Source organism: Eubalaena glacialis, chromosome 15 (genome assembly GCF_028564815.1).
Source record: "Eubalaena glacialis isolate mEubGla1 chromosome 15, mEubGla1.1.hap2.+ XY, whole genome shotgun sequence".
In the NCBI taxonomy this organism is placed as follows: domain Eukaryota; kingdom Metazoa; phylum Chordata; class Mammalia; order Artiodactyla; family Balaenidae; genus Eubalaena; species Eubalaena glacialis.
This window is the reverse complement of record NC_083730.1, coordinates 58,543,094-58,567,222: the sequence shown is the minus strand read 5'-3', so window position 1 is coordinate 58,567,222 and position 24,129 is coordinate 58,543,094. Positions and strand designations below refer to the sequence as shown.

Here is a 24,129-nt window from a genome sequence, read left to right as displayed (position 1 = left end):
TCAAATTCATAGAGACAGAAAGTAGAAGCGTGGTTTCCAGGGGCTGGGGGTGAGGGAGGGGAAGCTCTTGTTTAATGGGTAGAGTTTCAGTTTTGCAAGATGAAAAGGGTCTGGAGATATGTTGCACAACAGTGTGAATGTACTTATGGAATTGTACACTTAAAGATGGTTAACATGGTAAGTTTTATGTTACATATATTTTAGCACCATTTTTTAAAAAGGCTGCTGTAAGCAATCATGTAATAGAATGATTAATGATTATGTAATAGAATGTCAAGCCAACCTAGGTTTGAATCCCATATCTGCCACTCACTAGTTTTGGGACAGTGTTCTAAGTTTTTTGTTTAGTGCCTTAAAACCACAGCAATCGTGTTATTATTTCTCAGTTTCTATGGGGCAGGAATTTGGGGAGAGCTTCGGCTGGGTAGTTCTGGCTCAGGGTCTCTTCTGAGCTTGCAGTTGGGTGGGTGGAGGGCTGGATCACTGGGGGCTGCTGAACACCTCTCCCTCTTCTTAAGAGTCTCCAGGCTTCTTCATGTGGTCTTTCCACGTGGCTGACTTGGGCTTCCTTACAGCATGGCGGCCTCAGGAAAATTGGATGCTTCTGTGGTGGCTCAGGGCTCCAGGCAGGCAGATGTCCCAGGGACTAAGGGAGAAACAGCATCACCTTTTCTGGTCTAGCCTTGGAGGTCATGCACTGCCAGTTCCTTCGTACTCTCTCGGTCACGAGCAAATCACACACTTCCCCAAGTTCAAGGGGAGGGGTATCAGACTCCACCTCACCATGGGAAGTGGCAAAGTTCTAGAGCAGGGTTGGCAAATTACGACCCTTGGAACAAATCAGGCTCACCTCTCCAAGGCAGCCATGTCCGTGCATTTACATATTGTCTCTGGCTTTGCCACAATGTCAAAGTTGAGTGTTTGGGACAGAGACTGCATGGTCTGCAAAACCAAAAATATTTACTGTACAGCTCTTTATATAGGACTTTCCTGACCCCTGTTCTAGAAGACCATGCTGGATGGACAATATTGTTTTAGCCACCTTTGCAGTATGCCGTTGGCTGCAGGCAGGTTACGAGCTGCTCTGAACTTTACCTGGGTCTCCAACTCGGCAAAAAGGAATGATGATCACATGTAAAAAGTACTCAGCACAATTCCACACCTGTAACAGGTAAAGTATACAATTTAGTTCTTCCCCTTCTAGGCTTAATTACGATTTGAGAGTCACGGAAAGTTGTTTACTGCCACTGTAGGTCTATTAGCAGTCGGAAATTCCCAATTTTAGACCCTCCTTGGAATTAAGGCAGACTTTACAGAGACCCTCTTTTTTTAAAAAAAAAAAACTCTTTATTTTATATTGGAGTATAGTTGATTAACAATGTTGTGATAGTTTCGGGTGAACAGCAAAGCGATTCAGTTATACATATATTACATGTATCTATTCTTTTTTCAAATTCTTTTCCCATCTAGATTGTTCCATAATATTGAGCAGGGTTCCCTGTGCTATACAGTAGGTCCTTGTTGGTTATCCATTTTAAATCTAGCAGTGTGTACATGTCAATCCCAAACTCCCTAACTATCCCTTCCCCCCCACCCTTCCCTGCTGGTAACCATAAGTTCGTCAGAGACCCTCTTTTTAAACACATATTTATTACTCTGGAGGAAGGAAATGTTTGCAAGAATTCTTTTTAAAATGCAATCCCCCCTCCCCCGCCCCCCAGCCATCCTCCAATGCATTATTTTATCAGACTAGCTACATTTTTACCTTTCAGAGAACAAATACCTAAGGGACTGAGGCAATCTCATAAATTTGGAACTGAGTGACCGGGGAACAGCACAGTGGCGGCAGGTCTCCGATGCCCTAGGGAGAGAAAGACACAAGAAATTTGACCTACTTCACAGCTGTGCTTAGGGCTGCCTCAGTCTCAGACAAAGCAATGAAAAATGTTTTCTTGGCCTCCCCTTACCCATCGCCTCCCTTTCCTATTGCCCAGACTTGTTATCTCTGCCCCGACCTCCTCCACCGGCCAAGATTGCCCTTGGATTTTTTCCTCTCCTCCCCTGGATGTTTCCAAGGCCAATCCTCCAGCAGCTCCCGGAGATTATCTGCTTGTGACCCTGCTTTCCTCCCTGCTCCAAATTCAAGCAGGGTCCTTCTGGAGCCTAGTTATTCAGTGCTTCTGAACTCTTTCTCTCTAGAGAAAAGCTTCTATCCAAGAAAATAGAGACCCCTAACAGGCACTTACTGGGGTAACATTAGACCTGCCAGTCCCAATTCTCCTACTCATTTACTCAAAAACCACCAAAATTAACAACTGTTAATTTGTGCATCATTTAAACAAACTATATTCTGTCTCCTCTCCAAATTACGTTTGACTCCAATCACTTTTAAAATCTACTTAGCTTCACCCTGAGCTGTGTTGGAAGAATAGTTCCTTTTTATTGCAGCTGTATGTCGCCATGTTATTTTTATATCAAATATTATGAGTGTTTGGGGGGGGCAGTTGGGAGGGGAAGTGTGTAACTAGATGATTAGAGAACACTCCCTCTGGTCCTATGAATTTTTACAGCATTTTCCCCTCCTATTTTGCTTAAATTTGCAACTTTATGCAAATTTGATAAAACATTTTGTGGTATCCCCAGAGCCCCAGCTCAGTATCAGCCAAAGGCCAGCTCAATTTACGCTGCTCCAGGAAGAGTTGTGGTTTGGAAAAAGTACTCGGCTGGCTGCCAAAAAAGTAAAAATTTTTACTACTATGGCTGGTGCTGCTCCTACAGATTGTTGTAAAATGAACAGAAAGTAGTTAAGCGCATTGCCCTAGGTCACAGACTTACTCATTTATGGACCTGGAATTCCAAAGACTTCTGGCTTTTCCAAGCATTCCGTTCATTCATAAATTCATACTCCCTAAGTGTACCAGGCACTGGGCCCTTTCAACCAATATTGCTTCCTTTACTCCGTTCTCCAGAATGCTTTTTTAAATTTTATATCCAATATCACTTATAAAATAACGTGCTGCCAACCATTCTCTTAAGCTCAAAAAAATTTTTTTGACAACATACTTTCTAATCTATCCTTAGGTTAGCGATAGAAAAATGGACTAAAATGACAGACATTGAGATATGTTTAGTAGAAAAGCTTTGGTTGTTTTGCTTATTTTTATCTCAGGTAAACAACTGGGAAGTAACTAAAAATAAAAGTATGTCTGAGATGGTCAATGTTTCTGAAGTACTTTTAGGACTAAAACCGTGAATGTAAAGGTCATATGAAATCAGAATTTTGAGTGTGTCTGTAACAGGAGTACTGCTGGTAGATGTGCTGAACAATAGAGTTTTAGCCTGAGATTCAATTTGTTTCATCACCTACCCCTTACCTGGCACCAGACTAGATAACTGAGACACCTGGTTGCCATGGAGATGAGATGGCATCATTGGATCACATCTGTGTACAAGTATAGCTTCAGAGTTTCACAGGCCTTTTGCACAGGAGCAGGGGTACACCCGGCTTACTAGCTGCTAAGACAAAACAAAGGGATTTCCCTTATGAAATGGTTGATGTTGTTGTTACATGTACTATTTATTGAGCACTTACTATGTGTCAGGTAATATTCTGAGCATTTCTCAGATATTACTTCATTTCATCCTCCCACCAACCCTGCAAGGGTTACTATTCCCATTTCACATAGTAAAAAACTGATGTTTAAACAGATTAAACATACTTCCCTAGGTCTGCCTCCAAAACTTATATTCTGAAACATCATGCATTATTGCCTCTCAGGCATGGAAAGCAAAGTTATTGCTGTTTGCTTGATAGGTTTTTAATAATTTAAGTGCATCATTTTAGGGCTAGTATCCTACCTAGTTACTTTGGCAAACTAGGGAGATTTAGTTGACAGGCCTTAAGCAGTGCTTGGAGAGGGTCTGTGCTTTTAAATTCTCAAGTACTTGAACTTAAACAGAGTGACCTGGTCCCATTCACATCCTGCCCTCCAGCCCCCTCTAGCTGGAAGTTATCACTGTTGACCACGAGGGCAAAGGAAAACATACTTGAAAATGTTTTGGGTTTGTTTTTGTCTCTTCTGAACTGAGTGGTAATATAGAAAGTAGGAAGACAGTTTTAAACCACTGACAGGGATCCATCCCGCAAGACCGCAGAAATTCGTGGCAATTTCTGCATTTTCCAAGATACAAGACAGCAGGGGCTGGGGCCAGTCATCCGTGTGATTTAAGGAGATGGGGGCTGCAGAGGGTGGGATGGGGTACAATGGCACAAAGCTGATAAAGACGGACCAGGCAAGCCACAACTCCCAACCCGAGGGGAGGGCTTGAGCTTAGGAAAGATGCAACACCTTCATAGGCCATTTTATTTTCTCCCCGCATCTCCTCCTCTCAGTAGGTGGCTCCATGGCTGGGAGGGCAGAATGTGGGGCTGCTCGAAGCTGGGTGGTGAAGGAAGGCCTCTCTAAGGAGAGGATTTATGAGCTGAGACCAGAGGGATGAGATGAAATTTTAACATTAAGCACTAGGGACAGGTATCTTAAAATGTGCTCTCACACATGGAACTTCTGCGTAGGGCTCTTCATGCTGTAGAAACCCCAACATGTGAAAAGGATAGGATCTCCCCACCTCCAGTAAAATCTCCTCGGGAGTTTTCAAGATGGTTTTTGTATTATTGGAATTTTGTTGTAACAAATAACGTAGGAAGGAAAGAAAAGAGAGCCTCCTTCCTGTGTTTGAGATATAAGTGCCACACCATGTCCCCTTACATCATATTAACTACATCATCCGTCTCATGACACTGTGAGGTCACCGAGGCTGTTACCCAAACTCAACAGATGAGGAAACGGGATGAGAGCTGAGTCATCTGAGGTCCTGCAGCCAGTAAGTGGCAGGTCAGGATTTCACCAGGTCTGGTTGCCTTCAAGGCACTGCCTTTTCCAGACACCACTGGAGGAAGCTGGGCCACCATAGCTGAGCACCTCTTTGAAATACAGACACTCTGGTTTGGTGAGATCTTGTATAATAGCATTTGCCATACAGAATCATTTAATCCAACAAATAAGTATAATAGGAAACAAAGATCTACCTGATCACTAATTTCCCTCTGCTTTCATACCAGAGCATCAGCATAACAGGAACGAGCAAAGTGTGATGAATTCTATAGGAACATATGTAGGAGGGGCTCACAGAACACAGATGAAGTGAATCTTGAAGCATGAACAGGAGTTTTCCGAGCCAGTAAGGAGGCTTAGCATCTGTAAAGTCATTGCATAAGTGCCAGGCCAAACAGATCAATAAGCAAATCAGTAAAATTTCTAAAAATAAAATTAGAGTGGACTTCCCTGGTGGCGCAGTGGTTAAGAATCCGCCTGCCAATGCAGGGGACAAGGGTTCGAGCCCTGGTCCGGGAAGATCCCACATGCCACGGAGCAACTAAGCCTGTGCACCACAACTACTGAGCCTCCGCTCTAGAGCTCACGAGCCACAACTACTGAGCCTGTGTGCTGCAACTACTGAAGCCCGCACACCTAGAGCCCGTGCTCCGCAACAAGAGAAGCCACTGCAATGAGAAGCCCGGGCACCACAACAAAGAGTAGCCCCCGCTCACTGCAACTAGAGAAAGCCCGCACGCAGTAACGAAGACCCAATGCAGCCAAAAATAAAATAAAATAGATAAATAAAATTAGAGTGACTTAGATGGTAAAGGCATTTATTTTCTCCAATAATAGCAAGTCTAGAGGTAGGGCAGCCAATGAATGTACCAAAATCAGCTTTGTGCCATCTTTCTGTCTTCTGGAGTAGGGGCTCCTTGTGGTCCCCAGATGGCAGCCACAGTTCAGGGTATCCCTTGCTGATGACAATGTCCGGGGGAAGCAAAGGGATGTCCCTGACTTGTGTCACTTTAAAAAGGGAGGTAAACTTGCCATGAAGCACTCGCATCAGAATTCCCTCCTCATCCCTGTCTTGTAGAACAATGAAGATTCAGCCTCCAAATCTAGGGAGGGGCCCACCTCCCCAAAAAGTCATGGCTGCTTGGAAGGGCCCTGTTAGCAAGGAGGGTGGTTATGAGAAAGCAAACAACGCTTGCCACAGGCATAAAGGCATGAAAAAAGATGATATTCTGGAAATAAGTTGTTAGGTGTGAAAATGTCAGGAGAAACTAATAATTCACACTGCAGCCAGGTGGTAAAGGAGTTATATGCCAGTGTTTGGCTGTGTCTCCAAAGTCCGTGTTCCTAAAGCTTTTAAAGACAGTAAAATATCAACAGTGTTAAGAGGTTTTTGTTATTTTTTTAAAATGTGGCAGTTGTATATAATTTCCTTCAAAAACAAATGGTTAAAAAAAAAGAGAAAATACACAGCAACATATATGGTAAAAGTAAAGCTATTTAATTTAGTCAGGCATCATAGCAGTGTAGAAATAATAGTGTATCTGGTCTTTATTTTGACATTTGTACTTTTTTATGATTACAAGAGTAACACATATTCATTTTTTTTAAATCAGAAAATTCCAAGAAGCCCAAAAAATAAAGTAAAAATCATCCATAAGCCCACGGCTTGGCTATAACGACTTGGTGTACATGGGGTCCTCATATACATAGTGGTTTTATACAGAGTTGCAGTAGAAAGTGACAAATTTTCTGTCAAATGAAGGCAAGCTACTGCTGGTCTGTTTAGAGGGGAAAAAGCAAAAAATAAAACAAATGTACACGCTGACTTACATTATAGAATAAAACATAGCACATAACATAGGGGGGGGAAAGTAGTATAGCTATTGTTTTTGTTTCTTTTTTTCCCTAAAGGGGTGTATTTCTGGTTTGTTGACTTTCTATTTTACAGAGCAGGTTATCTAACCCCCAAACTCTGTTACTAAGGAAATAACACAAGTCTGTCCATGAAAGCAGGGACTGCGAGGTGGTCCTGGCCGGGAGGGATGGGGGATGAGGTACAGGAACTGAGGACAAGTCTCATCCTGGTGAGTTACAGCTTTGGTCCTCAGAGTGGCATCAGATCAAGGCATGGGGGCCTCAGCACTAAAAAAGCCACGGGGATGCTCGAATCGGCACCTTGAGGAAGGCTGTGTCCATTTGTGCCTCTGCAGAAGGGCCTCTACAAGGGGTCAGGATGCAAAAGATTCTTGAATTTTTCACTTCCAGTTTTTAAAAGGAAATCTGAACATCTCTGCATCTAACAGCAAGATTGTTTTTTTAAAATGCTGGGACCTGCCTGGGCAGGAATCCGTTATGAATGCTGTTGGCTTTTGGGTTTTTTTGTCCCCTATTTCTTTAATTTTATTTATTTATTGTTTAAAAATATTGATTTGTTTATTTGGTTGTGCTGGGTCTTAGTTGCAGCAGATGGGCTCCTTTAGTTGCAGCTCAAGGGCTCCTTAGTTGTGGGATCTAGCTCCCTGGCCAGGGATCGAACCTGGGCCCCTGGCATTGGGAGCACAGAGTCTTAACCGCTGCGCCACCGGGGAAGTCCCTTCTTTAATTTTATGATTTTCTTTCAGGCACACTTTTTAGTGGCACTACCGATTTCTGGGTAGAAGGTTTTTTTGTTTGCGGCTTGCTGTTAAAAATCTATAGAAAGACAGACAATATCCTGCCACTAGAGAGCTGTTTGACCTTGGGAAAGTCACTTAACCTCTCTGGTCCTTAGAAAGTGCAAGCCAGAGGTTCAGAGTGGCAGCCTGGAAGAGATCTTAGAGGTCATTGAGCTCTGCTCCTCTGTATTATCTGAGGCCCAGAGAGGGTGAGTGACCGGCCAGGGGTACAACAGCTTTCCCCGCATTTTATTATTTTGATTTTTAAGAGGAGGAGTCCAGTGAATTCGGAAGTTAATTAGGTTGTGTTTGAAGAGCAAATGAACAAGAGACACTTCAGTGTAAAAGAATGAAAACTAAAGCTTTGAGAAATAGAGATACGATATTTTATAACTATTCAAATGGGTTTGTAGGAAGGAAGTGTGAACTGTGTAAGATGTGACACATTCGATGCACACTATTTACCCCCAACAAATATTTACTGGCTGCCCCTTGGAGCTTAAAGTTCTGTAAGGAACTGAGAAGATAATCATGATGCAATAAGTGCTCTGTCAGATAAAACATGAGAGGTTCTCATGAGAACTAAGAGGAGGCATTTAGGGGACTTCCGGAAGCCTTCCTGGAAAAGGCGACACCTCAGCTGATACCTGAAGGAGAAAGAGGACAGAACGTTCCTATAGGGAAATTCCATCTGCAAAGGCCAGGGAACTTGGTGGCTTGAACAGCTAAAAGAAAAAGTGGTCGGGAGGATGTGGAGTTCTGAAACCTGAAAGGATGAGGAGGAACTAAGTAATTAGAATCTCCAAAGCCCCAGACCCACGTCTTTATCCCTAGGGCAGAGCTGTCAGCTGGATCCGTTCATAATCTCCCCCTCCTGCTCTGAGCGTGTATAACAGTTTGGAGCCAGGGACAAGACAGAGCCCGTGAGACCAATTAGAAAAGTATTTCTCAAACTCCTGACAGACAAGATACATTCTACTTGTTAACCCAGAATGTACACAGATCTCGGGACACACACTGACACAAGCATCCCGAAACCAAACTTACCTTTCCTTTGTTTGATGCACTCTGACGTTTTCTAATCTATTCCTTTTTTTTTTTTTTTTTAATGGTGAAACTGCATGACCCACCTCAACTGATTTCGTGACCCGTTAATAAGTCACAACAAGTAGTTAGAGGAACGCTGAGGTAGGAAGTTGCTGTCATCCTCCAGAGAGGAAATAATAGCAACTAGGGAAGCAGAAAGGTGGATTGTAGGATGTGGAAGGGTTCCAGAAGGATTTAAGAGATAGGAGGGAAGGACCCAAAGGAATTAGAGGTGATGCCCAGAGTTGTGGCTTGAACTCTGGGTAGAAAAAGGAGTTACTTGCTAAGATAGGGAAAGTGAACTTGAAGATCTACTAGGAGGGTAAAGACACTGAGTCTTTGAGAAATGCCCATTTTGTTTGGTCAACACAAATGTACCTCTTCATTTGAGGCCTATCTGAAGAAAAAGCGTCTAAAGGCTACATTATGTAATTCCAGAAAGTGGTCAGGTTTTACTAAAAGAGGGAGCAAAATGGTGGTGTTGAAAAGGAGGAAACCATTCGTCGTGGGGCGGGGGGTAGGTTCTGCAGCGAGCCTCAAAATCCTACTTAGAAAGGACAGTCAAGCTATAAATCCCAAGGAAACAACCCAGATCGAATACTCACCTGGTGCTTTGCTGTGGCTGCCATCAGGGCTTTTGTAAGACAGAGAATAGTGTAAGTAGAGCCTTTGACTTTTCAGGTGCCAAACCCGATGGCAGGAGTTAACTTCTTTACAAAGTTGGCACCGCTTTTAGAATCCCCGATCACTACTTCAGGCAGGGAGCGGGCGTTGCTTATGCACTTCTTGTAAAAATGAAAATCCATTAACGTTATTCTTCATGCACGTTCTCCAACAGCATCGGGTCAAAGGGACTTTTTTCCTTCCTCTTTTCAGACCTTCCAGGTCCCAATCTGGCTCCTTCTAAATCTCTTCTTTTACAAAACAATAGGGAGTGGTGGTAGCCTGTGGCTAGTTGAAGATTTTGAACAATAGGTGTTTCTGAGCCGGGTTTATTGAAATGGTCCTGTCTGTGTCCTGGGGGTAGATTGTAAATGAGATGTCGACAGGAGCTCTTTTGTGTGGATGGCATTCGGCCTGAAAGAGAGGAATTTCCTTACTGTGCTAGTATTTAAAGTAGATTTGTTGCTGCTTTTGCTAAAACTTTTTATCCAGCTGCTGGAGCTAACAGCACTGAATGAGTCACTCGGTAAGACTGAGACTTCCTGCCCTCCCTAGCAGGGCTCCGACTCTGTCATTTACATTTAGAAAGGACAGACTCCTAAGAAGATTGCTTGGATTTTCATCAGCTTGAGCCTCTTTTTCAGATCGTCACGGGGACCTGAGCCGCCAGCAATCCGTTACCCCCAGGAGAGGGTGGCCAAGCCGGGCTGTTTTCTCACTCCCTGGAAAACTTCTGGCTGTTTTGCTCGCTTTCTTTTTAAAATCCAAGGAGAGAGACAAACACCATCTCCCGCCTTACGCCTTCCCTTTTTTGTAATAGCTAGGCAATTTCAGTTTACTGTAATTACCTCGGGCTGAGGTTGAACCAACTCCACACTTAGAAGATAAGGCAACAGTTTTATTACCTCTCAGCCAGGTGCCTGGGGGTGACAAGTCTGGCTTTATCTGGAGACGTCGCAAGGTTATCAGTAACTGAAAGGGGCTGAACCTTTGAGCGGTGGCCGGTAACATGCTTCCCTTCCCTGTGATCAATTTCCTAACTCTTTATTGGTAATTAATTTTGATCCAAAGGCCAGCGCTGGTCTCCTCCAGTGTTTCCGCATTCCGGCACCTCAGCACTTCGGCAATTCTACTGATAAATGGTGTAAATTGCAACCACGGGCCAGTCCCGTAACATGAGCTTGAAATTCCAAACAAGGTCCCAAACTTACAGCCCACTGAATAGCTTAACATCCTCTTATTTGGTAGGTTTGCAGTGGGTACAGCTGGTTTTTCAAAGAATTGATTAATAAAACCTTTCACCTACGACAGTAGAAATCCAGAAGAATCAAAATGATTTCGCTTTACTATCCATGGTTCCTTTTGAAAAGTAAAATGTAATCCACACCAGGAGGCACTGCGGGGCTTGTTCTAGATTTAAAAAAAAAAATTTCTAGTGCTTGATCTATTTCTGTCTAAGTTCACGGACATGTCTAGCCACACAACCGTTTATTCTTTAATTCAAGCTATTTTACATGGAGTCTCTCTGTTATCTCTTGGATTGGAAATGTGGGATAAAAACTTGTGTTCTGAAAATGATTTTCCAACTGTGTCCTGGGTAGAGCTTTAATGAATGAGGAATGCCCTTAGGGATCAGCTTTTAGGTGAGTGTCCTGGGCTGCATCAAATTAGCGCAGCAGCCAGCCAGGACCTAGCGTGGAACCACCCTCCCGTCAGTACAAAGTCCGGTGGGCCAAGAAGAATGTTACTTTTATCTCTTTGGCTGTGAAGTCAGATCATAGCTTTAGGGTACAGGATGAGAATGCAGAAGAGAATGATGGAAGGGATGGCTCAAAACACACACACACACACACACACACACACACACACGCACACAACCTGGCAGATATGAAGTGTTTATCTCCAAGCGTTTATTTTCAGACTACGCATTCTGTAATGTATATAGACAGCATTCCACACTGTGAGAAGAGGCCAGTTAAAAGCCCCTACAAGTACCCCGTTACCATTATAACAAAAACCAACAAAGGTGCTTCTGCCGATGGTGTGTGAAACACAGTGACAAACCAATGAACACCCAGAACTCACATGGTCGAGGAAAGAGAGACAATGTCAGAAGTAATATCGAATTTGAAATCAGATTCCTCTTTTCCGTAAAGATGTAGAAACCTTGCCCACCCACCAGGCCAAGCCCACCACCACCCAGTCACTACCCATCCCCCATTCTCCTCCTGGGCCAAGCTGGGACAGAGCTCCATCCAGGACCAGAGATGTTCTGGAGGAGGAGGCCCCTGGCGGGGGCTCTGATGCACCGAGGCACCTGAAGGAGTGGGTGGCCACCATCCTTCAGCTGCAGCTCTGAAAGCCATAGGCCAAAACCTGACCTTGCAACTACTTGCAGTGTGACTGTTTCACCTTTTCCTGCAGACAGACAGGTTAGAGTACCCAGGCCCCCCAGGGTGTGTCATGCAAATCAGCTTTCTACAATCCCAAAAGTTCTGAATTCCAAGCACGTTTGACCAAGAGATTCAGAAAAAGGCTTTTGGACATTGCTCTTGTGAGGGTTCAAAGGAGAATCTTAATGACAGAAGTATAAGGCAGCTCTTTAAAAGAAGAGAAAGGGGGCTTCCCTGGTGGCGCAGTGGTTGAGAGTCTGCCTGCTAATGCAGGGGACACGGGTTCGAGCCCTGGTCTGGGAGGATCCCACATGCTGCGGAGCAACTAGGCCCGTGAGCCACAACTACTGAGCCTGCGCGTCTGGAGCCTGTGCTCCGCAACAAGAGAGGCCGCGATAGTGAGAGGCCCACGCACCGCGATGAAGACTGAAGACTGGCCCCCACTTGCCGCAACTAGAGAGAGCCCTTGCACAGAAACAAAGACCCAACACAGCCAAAAATAAATAAATAAATAAATTTTAAAAAAATAAAGGAATTCCTTTTAAAAAAAGAAGAGAAAGGAGGCTTAGATGAGAAGAACCCAGGTTCCAATCGGACCCCACGCTGCAGAAGGTGGGCAACCCAAACCCTCTTGCCTCCAGTCACTTGTGGAGTTGGGATTATAGGTCCAGGCACCTGGCTCCAGGAAACACAGTGAATGAGGATGCTGGTGGGCAGTAGGTAGAGTAAACTGATAGATTTTAGTGCTGGCCTCACCAGTTTGCTGGGATTTTTAAAAACGTTTTATTGGAGTAGAGTTGATTTACAATGTTGTGTTAGTTTCAGGTGTACGGCAAAGTGAATTAGTTATACATATACATATATTCATTCTTTTTCAGATTCTTTTCCCTGTAGGTTATCACAGAAGATTGAGTAGAGTTCCCTGTGCTATACAGGAGGCCCTTGTTGGTTATCTATCTTATATATATAGTAGTGTGGGTATGTTCATCTCAAACTCCTGATTCATCCCTCCCCACCACGTTTCCTTTTTGGTAACCTTAAGTTTTTTTTGTTTGTTTTTTTTAATATTTATTTATTTATTTGGTTGCGTCAGGTCTTATTTATTTATTTATTTTTATATTTATTTTTGGCTGTGTTGGGTCTTCGTTTCTGTGCGAGGGCTTTCTCCAGTTGCAGCAAGCGGGGGCCACTCATCATCGCGGTGCGCGGGCCTCTTCACTATCGCGGCCTCTCTTGTTGCGGAGCACAGGCTCCAGACGCACAGGCTCAGTAGCTGTGGCTCACGGGCCCAGTTGCTCTGCGGCATGTGGGATCTTCCCAGACCAGGGCTCGAACCCGTGTCCCCTGCATTAGCAGGCAGATTCTCAACCACTGCGCCACCAGGGAAGCCCCCGGTAACCTTAAGTTTGTTTTCGATAACTGTAAGTCTGTTTGTGTTTTATAAATAAGTTCATTTGTGTCCTTTTTGAAAAATTAGATTCCACAGGGAATTCCCTGGTGGTCCAGAGGTTAAGACTCCGTGCTTTCACTGCCGTGGGCCTGGGTTCAATCCCTGGTCAGGGAACTAAGATCTCACCAGCCACGTGGCATGGCCAAAAAAAAAAAAAAAAAAAAATAGATTCCACATATAAGTGATATCACATGATATTTGTCTTTCTCTGGCTTACTTCACTCAGTATGACAATCTCTAGGTCCATCCATGTTGCTGCAAATGGCATTATTTCGTTCTTTTTTATGGCTGAGTAATATTCCATAGCATATACATACCACATTTTCTTTATCCATTCCTCTGTTGATGGACATTTAGGTTGCTTCATGTCTTGGCTATTGTAGATAGTGTTTCAATGAACATTGGGGTGCATGTGTCTTTTTGATTTTTTTATGGTTTTCTCCAGATATATGCCCAGGAGTGGGATTGCTGGGTGATACGGTAGTTCTATTTTTAGTTTCTTCAGGAAACTCCATACTGTTCTCCATAGTGGTTGTACTAATTTACATTCCCACCAACAGTGTAGGAGGGTTCCTTGATATTTTTATTTAATTCTGGCAAATGACCAAAACCCAACTGTACAGTGGAATTGTTAATGCAGTCTGAAGTGGACCTTTATGAACCCACTGTAAAGTCTGATGGTGTTTGCTGTGTGGTGCAGACAGAAGAAAACTGGGGGGCCCCAGCCAAGTTCTTCTCTGGACCTGTGTCCTCATCTGTCAGTGACACAGTTGGATAATGAGGTGTCATTTTGAAGCACTGATCCTGTCATCTGAGAGTCAGTAAGGGGCTGGTGTCCTTTCTGGGCCCAGCGGGCTGGTAGATGGTATTCCACAGCTTAACCCACAAAGTCTGTCCTGTTTTTCCTTTGAGGAGGGGGGTTTCAGGGAGGAAAGCGGAAAGGAGTCGGACGAATAATTAACTGCCTCACTGCACAGATCAGGCCCCCCTACATGCCTTGCTCTCCAGACACAGGTAATTATTTCTCATCGTGCTCCAACTGACAGGAAGACATGCTGGATACATTTTCTTTCTTCTTTGCTTCCTCATATATCCTGTTTCCCCCAGTTTGTCTGACGCAAAAGCTCTGCTCCGGGTGGAGCCAGCCCGCCAAGCCCTCTGTCCACAGGGCAGCAGCATCAGGCCGCTTTGACACAAAGGTCTGCCTTCTCTCCGAAGCCCAGGGTGTTGGCCAGAGAGCAGAGGCTCCTGATCGATCCAGCCAGAGGTTTCAGTGAGGACTCAGCCCGATGGACCATCATGAGACGTGACCTCACCGGGTTTGGACACAGCACCCTCGCTCTGCATAGCCAGCTCGCCGTTTCAAGGGAGACCAGTGGGCAGTGTGTGCCCGAGACCCTGCTCCCACCTGGAGCCAGTCAGCCACTCCATCTGGCCTCAGAGCTCAGTACCCCCCGAGGTCCGCTGTGTGTCCCAGACACAGCCCCATGGCAGAGAGTCCTGCTGGGCTGTATGATTTCATTCCAGGTTTCCCTTGCTTTCCAGGTCCATGGTACAGGTGTCATGAAATGAGACCAGGAAGTCAAAGAATAATAAGGAGTGGAAGGAACTGAGGAGGAAAGGCAGCTGCTCTGGGGAAAGGGCAGTGAGCATCACAGCCCCACATGGATAAAGCCCAGCAGAGAGGGTGGAGAAGTTAGGTGGATAATCCATAGGACTAACTGCTTCCAGCTGATACGAGGTGGGCCTTTCACATTCTAGCTCCATGTCAAAAGCTGGCCAATCACAGCTGCATTTGGCCAGCACTTGACCAAGGCCAAACAGAAGTGGGCATCAGTGATGGGAGATTATGTTGCAACATCCAAGGTCACAGAGACTGGCTTTGCTGAGTATTCATTTTCTTTCTACCCTGGTGACCTTGCTTTCCTAATTATTAGTCCCTTTTTCTGCTTCTCCAGGAAATCCCTTCTCATCCTTGTTCCTTCCTTCACGTAACAAGTATTTACCACCATACTACTACGTGCCATGCATGGTCTAAGTACTGTGGTCATCATGAATACAATGGACAACAATGCCTGACCTTGTGATTCTTACATCCTTAACTAATTCCTTTCTCTCAGCTTGGTCAGGAAAAAATAAAAAATTTCACCTAACAGGGAATATAGGCAAGTATTGCTAAGAAGTGACATCTAACAAGAAATGAAAGCTAGCTGATGAGAAGCTTAAAAGCAAAATGTCCTTCCCCACTCCTGGCACCATCCCTACCCCAGGTATCCCAGGCCTGTTATCTTCCAACAAGACCCAGTCTGCCCGAACCTGAGGAGGTGGGACCAGCTGCCCAAACAGGAAACCTTATTTCATTCTGTAACCCTGACCTTGGGTCCTGAATCTTCCCCTCCTGTAAACAGTCCATTCAACCCAGGAAAACCTGCTGACTTGGCTGGGACAAATTCTGAAAAATTCACATAATGTTACAAACATTAAAAAAGAAAAAAAATCCCTAGATCCTAGAGGAAGTGGTATCTGATTCAATTGTTAGAAATTGCTTTATAAAGTCATGGAACAAATGGAAATTTAATCCTAACAGATGACACTGCCAGGGCAGTCACTTGTGTGCGTGGATGACTCAGTAGCATCTGTTGTAGAGGCTGGGAAAATGAGCCATGAAATCCTGAAGGCATTCCCTGCTGGAAGCAACGGCCCCGCCTCACAAATTAGTAAGCCAGGCGTTCTCAACATCCTGCTGTGAACCTTTGTGCCTAGTTCTATGAAGGTTATGACTCACCTGAGCTACCGGTCAAATGATTCTTACTCAGAGCCCTCAGTTTTTAATCTTTACTATTAAATGATCAAGGCAACAACCAGCCGAATGTCTGTCTACTTTCAAGATGTTCCTTTGAAATGACTGATTTTAGGCAACAACTGGTTTTACATAGGGTAACCCTCAAATTCTCATATTAACTGGTTGCCAAGCTTCATTAAAGGGTCACATTAGAGGCTTTAGACCTCCGTCCCTGGACCTGGGCCTTCTAAAGTGACTTTCCTCCAAACAGCACTTAACTTCCTTTAATTTAGTTAATTAATGGAACTTTTTGAAGAGAATGGTTACTTTGATCTAAACCCCTTTCTTAGTTTCTGGTTAACATTTCCAGAGAGGGACAAAGAGGGACGCCCTCACGCCTGGCAGAAGCTACCAGCAGCTCACAACTGCAGTCCTTCCTCCAAATCAGAGACCATGGAGGGCAGGAGAAGCCCTGAGAGGAAGAAGGCTGGTTAAAACTACTGCCCTTGGCATTTTCGTGGGTGTTTGTCCCAGACAGAGAGAAAAGAGCTAGGGTGGGGCTGCAAAGCACGCTCTCTGGGAAGCTGGGTCTGCAGTTTGGAAATCCTCAGTCATCCTTGCAAATCAACTAACTGGAAGCAAGCGACGGGAATTAGAAATGCTTCTACCTGCAAGCTTCCTGCAAACAACCAACAAATTCAGATAAAAATGGAAAATGCAAGTCCCACCCACCAGGAATCCTCAGTTTCCTGGCTATTCATCCTCACTGCCATCCACCTAACCAAATGGCCACAGCAGTTTTTGCTTTTCAGCTTGCCAAGGAAAGAAAAACTGTTGCCCTAGCGGCTGCTTTGGAAAAAAAAAAAGGTCAGCAACCTCAACCCAGAGATCTTACCCTGCAGCACGGGTAAAATTTTTGTTGAGGTGATAAGTTAAAAAGCAAGACTTCTGACTCTTGACTTCCACTCTGCGTTTTATGGTCAAACGCAGCCCGGACGTCCCGCGTCCCAGCGTGACTTACCTGGGAGCCGAGCCTCGGACTGAAGTTGTACCTTGAAAGGTACATCGGTGATGTTCCGAGCTTGGTCACAAGGGGGCGCTCGAGAGCCGGGCTGCCGCAGCAATACTTTGTTTTCTCAGACTTGGTGTGGCGAAGGGGGAGGGCGGGGGGGAGGGGGAGGGGGTGGCGAGGGAGATGCAGCTGGCTTTCAAAAAATCCTTTTGTTCTCTGAAATCCTGCCGCTTGCCGTTTTAGAAGGCAAAGGTTGCCACGTTACCTGTTGCCAGGGTCCTGAGAGTGCTTGGGGAAAATGTGGGCGACAAAGGTAGCGTACAAAGTCCTGGGCTCGGTGGCCTTCCAGCCCTTTGGCCGGGCTTGGCGCTGACATTTGGAGAGCAGCTGCCGCGATCGCCGAGCATTGTTTGGTTGTAGTTCTAACAGAGGAGTGGCTGCGTCTTACATCATTTCCAGGCATGAAGTGCCTGGGGTTTTTTGTTTTTTTTTTTAATGACTAATTTTCGGATCCCTCCCTCCCTGGAGTTTGGGACAGAACATGCACTGTGCACGACAGCCTCACCTCAGGAAGCCCAAGTTTTGTAGCAACTTGTTAAAATAACTCGGGTGCCTCAAAAGGAAAAAAAAAAAAAAAAGCTATGCTTCTGAAACAAACCTTTCCATTCTTCCTTCTGAGAACAATGCTGTGTTTGATTAGCCATGGAGGCTGCTCCCTGAAAGATCTGCTCTCCCCACCAGGGCCGGGCTGCTATCGGCTGAATAGATCTCTGAGCCAGACAAGCCTGGGCTCCGGGCATTTGTCTGGCATTAGGAAGCGTCTGGAATACTAGTAACTACCAACTGGCGAGCCTTATGACTACAAGAGTTCTTACACCACCCTTCCCTCTCCGTCCACATCCCTCTCCGCCCCCCTCCACCGGCACACAAGCCTGCTTTTCTCTACTTCGAGGGAGGAAAGGTTAGCTCGTTTCTGTGGTTTCCGTGGCGGATGGCTCTGGTGGTAATCAGTCCCGTAGCCACGTACCTGGAGCCAAAACTAACCAGGACAGAGGCCAGCAGAAGCCCTGGGCCCCCTCCAGGAGCCCGCGTCCCGTCCCCGCAGCCCTCTGATCACCGCCTCCTCACCATGGGGCCAGCAGGCTGCGGACCGCTGACCACCACACTTTGGGTGGCCTGTAAATGTTAAGCTGCAAATATTTTGAAACAAGGGAGCGATTTTTCCATGTGTATTTTGTTTCGTGGAGTTTCTCTCCTTTTGCAGAATTTTTCAAGTTGCAGCTGGGCACCCCTTGCTGACCACTCCAAATGCATTCATCCTCCAGACCTTTGCGCTCCTAGCTTAGTCCTCTGGGTCAAAGGACTCCCAGAGGACTGAGCTAGGAGCAGTTTCCTGGAATTCCTCGTGGAGAGCATTATCTTCTACTGGACGCGGTGTTTCAGGGAAGGCTTACTAGGCGGATGAATACAGGTGGTTTGGCTGAACAGAAGAGGTGGGATTGGAAGCCCTGTGAACATCTAGGAGCTGCATGACTTAGAGAAGTCAGTTACCTACCCTGAGCCTCAGTCTTACCATCAAACAAATGGGTTTAGTGAGATCTGTCTGGGTCGTGAGACCATGTCTATTAACTTCTTTTTCTTTTAAATTAATTTATTTATTTTTGGCTGCGTTGGGTCTTCACTGCTGCTCTTGGGCTTTCTCTAGTTGCGGCCAGCAGGGGCTACTCTTCCTTGAGGTGCACGGGCTTCTCACAGCGGTGGCTTCTCTTGTTGTGGAGCATGGGCTCTAGGTGCGAGGGCTTCAGTAGTTGTCGCAGCGGGCTTAGTAGTTGTGGCTCACAGGCTCTAGAGCACAGGCTCAGTAGTTGTGGCGCACAGGCTTAGTTGCTCCGCGGCCTGTGGGATCTTCCCGGACCAGGGATCGAACCCATGTCCCCTGCATTTGCAGGCGGATTCTTAACCACCGGGCCACCAGGGAAGTCCTGTCTATTAAATTCTTAGCACAGTGTGTGTTACGGAGGAAAGATGGACTCTCCGGTGATTCAGTTGATCTAAGGGCAGGTGAAGCATCTGGACTCATTCTCCATCTCATCATCTTTGTTTTCACCTGGGTTTGTGCTTTTATCATGTGAAGGACTCCAGCTAGATCACAGATTTGTTTGGCGTTTGGTGGGGCAGTCCAGACTGGGGAGCATGTCACCCCGGGGAGGATGATCTCCACCGTTCATTGTAAATTCAGCACTTCTGGGCCTGCTTGCCCGCAAGTGGCAGCAGCAAACTTCTCGATTAAGAGTTTTGTCTTCATCGGTGCCAATATGTGCTCCCAGGATGCCAGAACATTCCTCAATGCTACCAACAGCCTGCTGGTAACTCTCCCTGGCCTCCTCTCTTAGCATCCTTGTCAATGGGTCCCTACTTCTCAGACAGAGAGCTCGCTCCCCAGCGAGGGCCCCATATTCCATCCTTGGACGACCAACTCCTAGAAAAGTATTCTTTATGCCTTTCTGAGCTTTTCCTTTTGTGGTTTCCCTGCAGGCCTCTTATGGCCTGAGTCCATGCCATCCTTTACACAATAGCCTTCGAAATAATGGGAAACCCCTCCGTCTACCTTCTCTTGCAAACGAAACACCCTCTCTCCTTAAACCATTCCTTATAAGACATGGTTTTCCTCTCCTCAGAGAACCCTGTGATTTCCCCTTAAAGGGAGGGCAGAAAGGCGGCAAGGCAATCCTTGCCTCATTCTAGATATCACACATGTACGCAGACATGCCTTCATAGAAATAGACAACTTACCTGACGTTAAAACCACAAGTCTACTCTTCCCGTCCTGTATTTGTGCAGTCCTCCCTTTATGTCCCAAGTTTAGGTCCTCCCACATTTCTTTCCTTTGGCCTCTCCACATCATTTTGCTTTCTAAAGTAGCCTGTAGTTTCAAGTTACCTCTCTAGTCTCTCAATCTCACGTGCAATACCACTGCCCTGTCCCCTGGATTTGCGAACGTTCCAAAATCGGTGCTTCTCAAACTATCTCTGGTGATGGACAGTTTGTTTGCTTATTTGATGTCCAATCTGTTGCAGATCAACATTTTGGTAAAATGCAATAAAAATGAATTACTAGAAGAAAGAAATTAAAAAAACAAAAACATGCAAAAAACAAGCCGTCATCTTTCTAATGGATTCAACTGACAGAATCTCTGTAGAATTGCTATAAAGTTTCTAAATGCTTCCTCTGGATGTTTTCATGACCTATCTCAGGGTGCACTCATCAGATACAGATACAGGTTTGTGAATCCAAACCTGTCTGTGGGTTACACTTTGTATAGCACCGCGTCTGTGTCATAGGTGTGCTGGAAATGCTTAACAACCAGCTCTCTGGGGGGATGCCTACTGAGTCACAGCACTTGCCAATTTCCGTGGTGTAAACACTCACACCAAGGTCAGTTTCAAGCTAGCAAGGAAATGTCACTGAACACAGACTTGGGGAGGGATTTGCACAGTTGAATCTAGCAAGCTGATAAGAGCCAGCTCCAGCGCCCCACTGTTAACCCCATTCCATTTTTTAAATCTCTTTTCCAATAAAGCACTTCCTTTTGAGGGCTTGTTAACCTCCTGTTCAGCTGGACCAAATCACTCAAATCAGGAGACCTTTGTCCTCAATAGAAACTAGACCGTGGTTCCAGGCAGCCCTTCTCTCTCTGGTGGTCTGGGCTCAGCAAGAGCAGACCATCTGATACGACTCACTGCAAAGCCAAAGTTGCTCTGACTAGTAAAAGCAGATCAAATCACAGCCTGCTTTGTGGTTAAGAACAACGTAGGACAACTTGTTTACACCTACAAAGTCAGCCATGTACTTGTATATTTTGGAATTCTTCTGTTGATCTTTTGTTTTTATTTGTAATTCCTTGTGGACTTGTTCTCGTATCTGACAGCGTTTCTAACATTCAGCAACCAGGAACTGCTAAATAATTCCTCAGCATAGCTTTAGAGTACGTGACCCATTAGCTCAGCCAGTAAGTCCATATTAATAAGAAGAAATAAAAAGTAGGTTTGCTCCTACATCCGTTTTGTGTCCAGCTGACATACATAGGATAACCGGAATGAAAAGAGAGTCCAGTTAGTTTTCCAGAAATCCTTCACCACTGCAGACAAAAATAATCCCTGGCTCTGGTCTTCCTGAGACTTACAACAGCATTATCTTTCTATGCAAATGGAGAAACTATTGAAGAATCAGCTACAAACTGAAATAGGGTAGGAATTTGTTCTCATTTGTTTTTCTCCATAAGTTCTTCTTTTAAAAAAAAAAAAATTTCTTAACTCAAATGTAAAAACCAATCTCTGGTCTCTTGATGCATTACACTATTATGTGAATGAAAGTAATGACAGTGAAATCTGGAAACCTGCTTCTTCTGACTCTTCTTGTAAATGGATAGGAGACTTTTCAGCCAACTTTGAGCTGGGATAGCACATCACCAGGACCCAAAGAAGGAGAAGAAAAATCAATGTATCTGATATGAACAAATAAACCTATCCGACAAAGGAAAGCAGTAATAATGATTAAACCAACAGCATCATTTCTTTTTCAAGTTCCACTTGAGTAAAAGGAGCACTTGCGTTTTTTAATCAGTGTTTTTGAGAATGTTCCTCTTAAACAAATGAAGTGTTTCCCTTACTGCATGTAAGCCCCTCATTTTTTGTTTCTGTCTTGACCAGACAAGATTTATTAACTTGTGTTTCACCGTCCTTGGGCCGCACTCTACCACATGCCTCATGGTGCTCAGACCTCAGTGGATTCTAAATCATTCGTGGTGCTGAATCATGAGAGTAGAATTTTAAAAACAAAACAACAACAACAACAAAGAGAGAAGAGAAGTGTTCAGGGCTTAGCCTGCAAAACTAAGAAAGCGTGATGCTGGGAAAAATTGGGGGATTTAGTTGTCTGAGTTTTTGGAGTAGCCTCAAATGCACAAGAACTGGGGCATGAGGAGGAAGGGAATTTTGAGAAGTGTGAGTTGTGTGTTGGGTCTCCTTTCTTCGCCCTCAAAGTGCAATCCTAAAGATTTGAATTCCTTTAAAATTCCTATTTGATGACTGACAGGTGGTGCTTCTTTGAGTTTGACTCCGATGGCCCTGGCAGAATTGTGCCAAGCTCTAAACACCAGTAAAATCTCATAGTAAAGCCCCTGGGATGTAACCCCGTGGCGATGGTCCCCTAATTCAGAGTGAGCCAACCTCAAATTCTTACCTCATTTGGGCATCAGGGCTGGGCCAGCCTATTGAGGAAGCCACGTCCCCAGGGTCCTCCCTGTCCAGTCTAACCCTAGTGGATGCCTAGCATTGCTGCTGCTGTCCTGAAAGTCCCCGGCGATCCAAGTCCCCAGAATTATCCCTATTGACATTGAAGAGGAAATGATAACAGCCACCAGATGGCGCCAAATTGCATTTGGCCCCAGGGGGTGCGTAGCCGACCCCGACATCACACTGGAAATAATGTGACACTCCCACCCCCAAATCATAGGTATCACATCGTACTGTAAATCACAGCAAATGATACAATACTGTATTTGGCTGCGTTGTCTGGTTTTGGTTATCCACACCGAAGGAGGAAATTGGGGGTAGCTAACAAGGACCAGTAAACAATCCAAAGGATCAGACATTTGATGTTGGAAAGTGGCACTTCATTTCTTTGGAATATAGGTGGGCTGAATGTCCTGAGAACCCATTTCGAACAAAATACAGTAAGTCCCCTACATAGGAACGAGTTCTGTTCTGAGAGCGCATTCATAAGTCCAATTGTTCATAAGTCCAACGAAGTTAGCCTAGGCACCCAACTAACACAATCGGCTATGTAGTACTGTACTGTAATAGGGTTATAATACTTTTCACACAAATAATACACTAAAAAAAACAAACACAAAAAATAAAGAAAACATTTTTATTCTTACAGTACAGTACCTTGAAAAGTACAGTAGTACAGCACAACACCTGGCACGGTCACATCTTTGAAAGTTCGCAATGTAGGGACTTACTGTAATGAGTTCACATTGAAGGAGAAGTCATAAAATGATCTAGTTTCTTAGATTCGAATAGATAGATTGATTCTATCCTAATGATGGTCCCTCCCTGGCCCACCCACTCTGGTCTGCAGCTGAGTAACTGACACCGAGCATTATCCCCTTCAAATTTCCTGGGAAGCGGAAGGTAGCTCCTCAGTGGTTACAATGCATGAAACTCAATCAAGTGAGGGGAAACATCAACGATGCACGTGTCTGCATCCCTTGGCTTCCCTGTGGCTGGTGGGATAACCTGAGCCCGGGCTGGTCCTGCTCCAGCTCTGCCTCCGCCAGCGCTGTGAACCTCCCTCTGCTGGTCCTGTTACCGTTAACTCTCAGGCTCGTTAGCTAAAAGCTGCGGAGTTTGGAGTGTGTACTGCTGAGCTCTGTTCATATTTAAAGATGTGTGATTCACGCACAGCTGAGATGGAAGGTTTTCCTGGGGGAGCCTCTGCCAGTCCCAGGTAACTGAGAGGAGGCTACATTTCTATTATTCAGGTTACCCTCACCTCCAGAGCACATGTGATACTGTAATGTGACATCTGTGCATTTCTTTTCCTTCAACTCTTGGGCAAGCCCTGGGAAGTAGCCAAACATTTCTGTCCCCATCTTTTATGGTTAAGGAAATTACACCAAATCACAGGGCAGTGGAACAGCAGGGCAGAGAAATGCGATCCTTCTCTTCATTGTTCATTATAGGATGCTTTTTTTGAGTGACCTCAGGAAACACCCTGAATATCGAAGTGAGTATTTCATTCAGCGAGATGGCCTGAGTGGCAACTAGAACCATGGGTAACTAGCTAGCATTGTGTGGTCAGGATGAGTCGATTTGGTGTTAACAACAGTCCCAAAAGGAAAGGCTGAGGGTGGGGCTGGGAATGAGGTGGGGGAGAAAGTGATGGAAACACAACAGTTTGAACCATTTTTTAAGGGGACTCAACAAAAGTCTTTAGAAAGCTGGTTAAGGAATCATTCTTTACCAGGGGGCGGTTCCCACGTGGAAACTTCATTCTTTTCAATCTGTGCTTTCCTGCATCGTGCTCCACAAATATGGAGTGCTGAGAAGCAGTGTGTACAGTTTCTTCAAGACCCTGGGTTTATCCTCAGATGTTTGCAGAGAGGGGCTGCAGGCTGCTCCAGTGGGAACC

General features: G+C 45.1%; 1 protein-coding gene and 1 long non-coding RNA gene across 7 annotated transcripts in view; one reads left to right on the top strand and one right to left on the bottom strand.

Annotated features, from left to right (window-relative positions):
* The window catches only part of DLGAP1 (DLG associated protein 1), an 871,245-nt gene that overhangs the window by 781,182 nt on the left and 65,934 nt on the right, over window positions 1–24,129 (top strand). The gene's annotated exons all lie outside the window — the stretch shown is intronic.
* On the bottom strand, window positions 120–17,351 carry LOC133074944 (uncharacterized). 3 transcript variants are annotated; one of them, XR_009697296.1, is made up of 5 exons: window positions 16,942–17,351; window positions 9,238–9,709; window positions 3,375–3,516; window positions 1,766–1,861; window positions 120–1,162 (listed from the first exon to the last, which is right to left on the bottom strand). It is a non-coding gene; the product is annotated as an uncharacterized LOC133074944 (long non-coding RNA). The 3 variants fall into 3 exon arrangements; XR_009697294.1 differs by having other exon boundaries at window positions 3,375–3,513; XR_009697295.1 differs by having other exon boundaries at window positions 1,784–1,861; window positions 3,375–3,513.